Consider the following 9,908-nt stretch of genomic DNA (forward strand, 5'->3'; position numbering starts at 1 on the left):
CCGAGTGAGTTCGGTATCCGACGAGTCGTCTCATTTAGAAACTACATTCAATACAAACTATATTATACGTGTGTATTCGAGCCTAGCGCGATTCAAGGCGACAGCCTTAAGCGTGATCGCGCGTCCGTCCGATACGCGTGGCTCGCGACGATATCACCCGAAGCGTCGCCTGTTAAATAGGCACAGGGTATTCGTCGCAAGGCGTTGCCACGAATCGGAAACAGAATACAAATCTGCAAGCGTTAAATCAGTCTCCGAATAACGCGAGGCGAACACGCGTCTTATATCACATACCGTTGCTTCCGAGTGTACAGTGGATAATCATCAAATAAACATTTTCGACATTAGTGTTTTTTGAGAAACAAATAAACTGTCTCCATATACGAAACCACGGTGTAGATATCAATGTTATCTTCCTGACTGACACAACAGACTTGCTTATTAGAGCAATCTACTATTCTCTTTAAAGCATGTCTCTGAAATCTTTTCAACTCCATTTACTTTTTTTTAGAAAGAAAAACCAGACAAACAGATTTGCTGATTTCATAACTTATACGTCATATGTATCATATACATATATTTCTTGAGTTTTAAACTTTAGTCTAAGAGACCTTAATTAATTCCTTACATAGATCAAAGGTTGATAATGCAACTCTGGTACGCAGTGCGGAACGGGCTTGTTAATTTATTCTTATGTAGCGGTCTTCTGCTCACACAAGAATACAAAAAACATACAACGAACTACCTAGCCTGTTAGCGCAGCGGATAACGCGCACGCTTCAAGCTCCGGAGGACCTAGATTTGAATCCCACAGCGGCAGATATATTTTTCTGCCTTTATCGTGTACAGCTCATCAAAACACGCTACCGCCAGCTTATAGTTTTTTTTTTAAAGAAATAGCATACTTCTACGTGTCTAAAAAAAATTTTAATTTATTTTATTTATTACTAAAAATTGAATTTATTACACAGAGTTAGTATTTATTGCAAGAAAGAAATACAATTCGTTTTCACGCACCTGACTGCTTTCGTTATCCATAACTGTTTTATAGTAGAGACACATTTAATTTCTTTTCACTCTTTTCTAATGAAAACTCAGTAGTTAACTGAAGTAGTAAGGTTCAAGTACGCAGTTTTTATTTTTTAATGTTTTTAAAGTAAAAGAAAGTTTACGGGAGAGGGGGTTCACGAGTTTCAAAAATGTCTCTCTGCGGATTAGAAAATGTACAATAATGTGACTATAAATATGGTCAAGATGATGCCACAACTGTCTTAGTATTTTCTAATTGGTTAATTTGTCAAATTCCTTGATTGGTCAATGAAATGCTTTAAAACATTGTAATATCAAATTGACCTCACTCTACACTATGTTACACAAGTCTAAATATCAAGGATGAAAGAGGCCCATTCACTCATTTGCAAAAGTTGCATGTTGCGCAATATGATTTATCGTAAATGGGACTGACCCTGAAGACTTTGTTATGGAGGAAGACTCATTGTCAGTAAGTATTTAACTGAGATCGGACTTCACAGATTTTTATTTTCAGTCTTTATTTTTTTGGTATTTTAAAATAAAAAACAAATTTGTGGAAGAGGGGATTACATAAATTATAAAAACTTCCTTACGTGAATCAAAAGTTGATGATGTGACTTTGCTATGCGATGCGGAATGGACTTGACAAGTATAATACGCGCGATAAGACTTTGCTATGCGGCAAGACAGAAAATTATCTCTTTCTGTTATTTTTATTCAAAAGAAAGTTAAAAAGAAAATTAAAAGTAAAACATACGTATATACCACTTGTATGACTAACAACAAGTCGCACTTATTGTTAATTGAGCTATGTATGATTATCTCAATATAGGTTGGAACATTTATAATAAGTTTAATAGTTTGAAATCCTATTGTACATAAAAAATATATTTTGTTCATTCAGTTTGTTCTCCATATAGCATTAATAAACGTCTTCGTTTAAAATTCGAGTTTTTAACTTATCGATAACTCAAGATCTTATTGCATAAAAATAGTATTTTTATTTCTCTTCATATGACTTAAAAACAGATATTGTTATGCAAAGTTTAAATCTGTAATTCATAACTTGAAGTTTTACTATAAGAAAATTGTCATTAGTTTTACTGTCCAATATAGCACGAAGTAGAGTTATCGAATTATTATACAAAGGTCCGAATTTATAACCGAAAGCAGGTGAAGAGTTGATTTCTGGGGGTTGTGCCCATGAAGACATTTGTTCAGGATGTCGAAATCTACAACATATCAAAATTTCAAACAAAGTTTCCGTCAAAACCCATAAGAATGTGGCGGGGTTCTTTTAAATTATCTTACTTTTTACTTTAACTTTCATGTGAATAGACACCGGAATCAAGAAAGACGAATAGGCGTTTCAAGGGTGACTTGTTGCTTTGTAGGGTATAACTCTAAAATAAAAATTATATATAAAAAAGTATCGTACGTTACATCTTTCCTAAACCAAAAATATTATTTTAACAAATAAAAATTAATTATCCAAAAACAAATATGAGATTATACAAATTGCCAAGTAGTATTTGATTAGACATAGAAACAAAAATATTTTTTTAATAAACCGTTTAACCATTCAAAAGTACATGCAGCAAAAATTTAATGCCATTGTCTTTCCAAAATATTTTTAAGTACAATATTTTCATAAAACAGATTTAAAGTGACTAAAATGACCAATGGGATCACAGTGAAGCAAAAACTTGGCGTGCCCGAATTATATTAATAATTTAATTGATGAGATGTATATAAAAAATGGGCATTCCAAGTTTTTGCTTCACTTTGATCCCATTAGTCAAAATAGTCACTTTAAGCCTGTTTTATGAAACTTAAAAATATTTGGAAAGACAATGGCATTAAACTTTTGCTACATATACATTGGATGGTTAAGCGGATAATTAAAAAATCATTTTGTTCTATGTCTAATCAATATTTGGCAATTTGTATAATCTCATATTTGTTTTTGGACAATTTTTATTTGTTAAAATAATATTTAGGATTTGGAAAGATGTAAGATACGATACTTTTTTATATACTTGGCGTAATCTTTTTCTTTTTTTTTTAAAGAGTTTTGGTAGGATCTCACTACTTTTTGATAAATTATTTAAATTTGTAAAATAAAATAATATAGAAAATATTTTTGGTTTTATGGCTTATATATAAAAAAAGTACTGCAACGTTTGAGAATCCCGGTACTGAAAGCAGTTAATGACGTCACATACTCTTTTGTAGATTCTGTTTGGACAAGCGATAACATGTGACATTATTAATCGCTCCCGAAGCGATCAAACCCATATTGTCTGAAAACGCTATTAAAAAGTTTTTATTAGAGATCTCACTATTTTTTAATAAACTTTTAAATTATTAAAATAAAATATTATAAAATATATATTTGATTTTATAATTTACTTGTTAAAAAATATTTTTAATTAAGAAAAAATGTAGCATAAATTTTTTTATACTCAGTGTAAATATTTTTTTCTTAAAAAAAAATGTTTTTGTTTAAATTAACAATTACTACAGAATCAGATCTCAGATATCGTCGTTAAATAACGCGTTATTAACAAATGGATAGCGTGAGAGATTCAGAATCTTTTCCGATTTATTAGTATTAAATAATAATTGCAAAACAAGGGGATTATCGATATTTTTACCCGATTATTTAATAATAGATTTTAAACAATTGCAACAATTCAATTTGATTTCTAAATCTTAATAAACAATTACTGTACAAACTGCAGATCTCAGATATTGTCGTTAATTTATTAGATATTTTGTAAACAAATGGATAATGCAAGAGATTTAGAATTTATTCTTATTTAATTTATTAGTGTTAAATAACAATTACCAAAAAAATGGATCGATATCTATAGCCGATTGTTAAATAATGGATTTGGAACAATTGCAATAGTTTAGACCGATTTCTAAATCCTAATTAACAATTGCTGCACAAATAGATCTTAGATATCATCGTTAACTTGTTAAATATCGCATTATAAACAAGTGGATAGTGTGAGAGGTTTAGAACTTATTTCGTTCAATTTATTAATGCTAATTAAATAACAATTATCAAAGAGGTAGATCATAGGTATCTTTATCCAATTATTAAATAATATACTTTAAACAAATACAATATTTTAGTCCGATTTCTAAGTTTTAATTAACAATTTACATACAAACAGATATCATCGTTAATATCCGATTATTAAATAATAGACTTTAAACAAATGCAATAGTCCAATTTCTAAATATTAATTAATCTTAATTAACAGGTTTTAAATATTATCATTAATTTGTTATAAAAGATATCGCGTTAAACATGTTATTATTTGTATTCACAAACAACAAGGATGAAATGACACGTAAGGACACGTTATGTTTTCGAACTGCGCGCGTATAATCTCACATAAGAACACACCTTGACGGACTTGACGCTCGCTTTGTGAATGCGCCTTGGCGGACGGTCTGAACAAGAAGAATACTGAAAACTGTGTGACCGAATTTCCCTTCACCATCGCGTTGCGGTGGTCCCGGCAACTCGCCTCGTTCGCCTTTGGCCAGTACCGGATGGCCCTCACTGTCGATTTATGCCTTATCGGCGGGATCGAACGGGTTTTCGATTTCCCGTCCGCCTATGTCCCCGTCTCACGGTCGCCAGAACCTTTCACCTCCAAGGTTCAAGGAATTCCTTCACTCGGGTGGGAATTAGCCGTTGAAATGATCAACTTCGTGGAATTTATAAATGCCAATACGTTATTTATTTTTTAACACCTCGATACAGAAAAGAATATAATGTCACTCGTTCCCTCAAAAATGCGCGCGCCTCCGTTCTACAATCGTTCGCAAAACTGCTTGTCTCCGAACAAACCTCGGATTTTTTTTGGTTCTCCCGATCGCGTCTCACTCTTTACACCCGTTCGTGATTTTCGGAAAAAAGCCTCGATGCTCTCCGCTCCGCTGCTTATATTTCCTCTCTCCCTCTCATCATTCACGGTGGCGTTTCTCGCCCGCGCGCGCCCTCTCTTCAACTCTCATCCTCCGTTTATTTCCGTTACTATTATACTTAAATCTTACATATTATTTTAATCTTATTCTAATAATTTTACAAACTACCCACCACCTGTATGAACGGCTCGCCCTTGGTCACGGTACGTTTCGCGACCGTTCGTTTTTTAATTTCTCACCGATCCTTTCTACCCCTGACCGTTGATCCGTTCTTCCTTGTTGTCCTTGCTTTTCTCCCACGTTCCGCAACCGTCGATTGGCTCCGTCTTGGTATTCTGGCCGTGGACTCCGGTTTCTTGGCCGTCGCTCCACTTTTTCTCGGTGTCCTCACCGTGAGCTTCGGTCATTTCTCCCCCCACAGTATCGGCCGATGTGGACGGGTCATGTAATGACGCCGGTCACAACTGGAAAGCCCAAGTGGCATTTTTTAGACTCGATCTCGAGATCTCGGGATTGACTGCACCAATTTCATCCGGACTGGTCTCAATCAAAAGCTCGTATCGACATTATACATATAACGAAAGTGTCATTAGATTTTTCATTAGAACTTTCGTTTTCAAGATATTGAAATCGGAAATCTGACAAGGCAAAACTTCGAGATAAAGGCTGCGTTCCGCAAAGCGCATCATGCGCATGATATATCATGGTATCCTTGTTGTTCATCAAATGGTAAACAAAGATAAAAAGATAAATCTTGCGCATAATGCGCTTTGCGGAACGCAGCTAAAGCTAGCGGTAGCGCTTCGACAGTGCCGTATACTCACAGATCATCACCCGACTTTTATATACTTGGTGTCGCGCCGCTACCGCGTCGCTTGATAAAGCAAATAGATTCTACTTTCCACACACTCTATAGAACTCCCTGAATGGGTATACATTAGTATCTTGAAAATTCGAATCGAGATTTCATATAATCATATTTTCTGTGTTTAATATTACGTTTCATGTAAAATAAATAACAAATGATTTTTCGCTGTTGCATTACAAATTATTTTCGAAGATTGCAATTTTAATTATATAGCACGTTAATTCGACGCAACGCATTAAAGAGCTGGTATTTATATTCTTTTTCCAAATAAAAACCAAGTAATTGTCATGCAATCGAGAGCTATAAGCGGAAATTGGTCTGTTCGCAACAATTTTATTATAAATGAAAAATTACATAAATAGTACAAATACCAAGCAATAATTAATTTCATCAAGACAAGTACTATATGAGATTTCTTTCACAAATCAACAATAGTGCGAGCGTTTCTGACGCAATTATAGGCATCGAGGAAGACGCATTGAGAATTTATTAGGTATATTCTGTATACAATTTGATTTCTGTAACAATTAAGGACTGCTGACGTCTCAGTTAAAGCAACTTACAGATATTTCATTTTATTAAAATATATTTAATAAAAGACTTATATTATTTTATATTTATTATATATTAAAAATAGAGTAATTCTATGTAATTATTTAATGTTTCGTCTTTTCACAAACTTAGATATTTTTTAACTATCAACAGGAATTATAGTCATATGCCAAGCTGCGAACTGGTTTGCCTTCAATCGTAGACTCTATTCCATATTGTTTTTATTGTCATCAATACGGATTGCTGTTTTCTTTATTTGTATGTACACGTGTAGTTAAACAAATTTTAACATATCATAATAATGTTTATGTACTTATCTCTTATATTAATCATTATATTCTTTCCTGCCACATGTATATACACTTAATTCATCGCAAACAAAAAACAAAATTTACGAAACAATAATATAAAATAATAATTGTATAATATAATCGTCCACATTTTTTTGTTTACAAGACTTATACGTAATACATATATGCCACTTCAAACTATATTTCAGTTGTCAAATTCGCTGTGATATTTAGCAACGTCATCGATCATCAATCGGATCTCGTTGCTCTTTCGTTCTCTCGTTCACTCTATCGTTCGTTCCATTCTTGAACATGCGTATCAAACTCGCCACAAAATTTAATGACGATATCGACCGCCAATCGAATCTCGCTCTCTTTTATCGCTCGACGAAAACTATAGCTGTTTTGTTGATTTGAACTCGATCATGCTCTCGCTTCTTCTTCTCATTCATTCATTCTCAATATACATGCGTACATACATCACTACGCATGTTTTATCGCTAGCGCACTCTTATATCAGAAATTGCAGCAATGCATGCATGTATACAGGGATTGGAAGTAATTCGTTACTTGTAACGCCGTTACCGTTACAGTTACTTTTTTTTGGTAACGGATTGGTAACGGCGTTATTTTATTTTTATGGTAACTGTAACGATAACGTAGTTACATTTTTTCGGTAACGGTAACGAATTATACAGTTACTTTTATTGTTACTTTTTGTATTTATGACAAAATTTTCGTATGTATATTTAATCTTCAGTTTTTAGTTAGTATTTACATAGTTTACTTTTATTTTAAGACTGTTTTAAATAATGTCTTAAAATATTAATGTGGCTCTGCGATTGGTTTATGACATCTCAAGAATGCCATAAGTCAATCAATATCACAAATTAAATTGACAATTAATTTAATAAGATATTTTTACATTATATGCATCTTAAAATATTTTAAAAAATTTATTGTGAAAAATATTAGCTGCAGAATTGCGTTTCAAGATCGAAAATTTAATTGGCGCGTAGTTTGTAAAATTGGATATGTATATATAAATTTATTTTTAAATATTAAGCGACAAAGCTGGAAGCTCTAGCTCATATCGAAAAGGCTTTCATTTTCCTAGTTGTATTTTTATATGTGTATCAGTCTAGTGTTATTGTTGCTTTTATTAATATTAAAACAAAAAATTACATTTTAAATTATTTAGACTGATCTTGTTTCAGCATTAAAAAAGTAACGGAAAAGTAAGAAATCGGTATTTTTTAAGTAACGATAACGATAACGAGATTTTTAAAAATTAGTAACTAGTAACGGTAACTAGTTATTTTTTTAACTCGGTAACGAGTAGGTAACGATAACTAGTTACTTTTAAAAAGTAACTTTTCATTCCCTACATATATATGTATGTACAAGAGACGACGATAATAAAATGATAAACGAATAAAAACAATGTTAATGACGTTTCTTAAATATAAATTTTTATTTAACTTTACGTTGCAATATCTCCACTCGTAGGGCATGTAGAAAAAAAATAAAAACACTTTTATTATACATATAATTAAAATCCAAGCTATTTTTTTAGTTAAGCCTCGGTATCTATTCGCAACTCGCCGATTCACGTAAAGTAGTCACGAGGCGGTCTTGCTATAGGGCTCTAATACAAAAAAAAAGAGGATTAAATGTTAGGAATTAGGTAAAAGTTAAAGATAGTGAGATTTTTCATCTTGCTCTAACTTTTGCTATATATTTAATTTCTTGTTCCTTTTTTTTTATTGTGTTTGAGCCCTTATGGCACGAGACATTATTATATAATGTTTTCTGATAAATGCAGACATAAATATTTTAGTATTTCTATTATTTTTAATATTTTAATATTTATTCGCCATAACGTTTGTTTTTCCTTTATCAATAGTGTTAAAATTTAGAAATGCAGACATAAATATTTTAGTATTTCTATTATTTTCAATATTTTAATATTTATTCGCCATAACGTTTGTTTTTTCTTTATCAATAGTGTTAAAATTTAGAAAAACTATTTATACGTATTATATAATAATAATAAAATTTATACGTAATAAAATTTTATTCTTTTAATCCTAATCGTTAAAATTTGCTTACAATTAACTAATATTTGCGGATCCAGTGTACCAGACAAAATATTAAATTAAAATATCTTTGCTTAAAATTATAGTAATTAAATAATTTTTTTTTATTTGAAGGTTAAAACTTGCAGAAGAATAAGATTATATAACTTAAAATTATGTAAAATTGTGAAAAAAATTCATTTAAACAATTTTTCATAACGTTAGCTGGAGATTTGTGCGTAATTAAAAACATTTCTGGATTCCCTGGACTGACGAATTATAAATTTATAAATAAGAAAAGCTCTTCTATATGGGAAAGCAAAGCAACATAGAATGTTTGTTAATTCATACATTAATTTATTTCTGTTTTAATTTTCCAATACGTCAATAAATTTCCACGCGCACACATACATTACGATCTTCCTAAATATTTATTTTCTCTGATTCAACTTTGTATGCCATGTTATTACTAAATAATTGAAGAATTTTGTTGTACAGCTAAAAAATACTTTAATGAAACCAAGAAAAATAAAATAAAAGAATATTGATTAATTATATTATTCATATTTATTCATAATTTATAGATGTATATTATAATAATTACATGTAGATAAAAAATACATTTATACATGAATAAATTACATCGTAAAAATAGTTAATTAATTTAAATAATTGCAAATCTTCTTAATATTCGAGAGTTTTCAAAATATAAGCCTTTAAGACTTATAAACTTCTTTTGTCAATTAATTCAAAAACAGATTAAACATTTTCAAATATTTGAATTTTTTATATACGTATGTATATCTGATTACTTATTCAGTTATAATATTCATATATCTTTAAGGCGATGCTGGAATACCGATATTTGCATTCTAATTATAGATAACTCCGAAACGAGTGAACGGATTTAAAAACGCTTTTACAGGATTGAAATAGACATAAAATATCATCGCGCTAGGTGAGTAGTAAAAACGAAAAAATATGAAAAAATTAACTTTTTTGGGGATCATAACCACCTGTCACCTGACGTAAACATTTTATTGGTACAAAAGTTCTGCAGCTCATATGTACAAAAAAAGTATCTGGCGCGCATCGGATTATTTGCACGAATAATACAAGACGTTTTGAGCTACGATTGGA

This window comes from Wasmannia auropunctata, unplaced genomic scaffold (assembly GCF_000956235.1).
Source record: "Wasmannia auropunctata unplaced genomic scaffold, wasmannia.A_1.0 LD335897.1, whole genome shotgun sequence".
Lineage (NCBI taxonomy): Eukaryota > Metazoa > Arthropoda > Insecta > Hymenoptera > Formicidae > Wasmannia > Wasmannia auropunctata.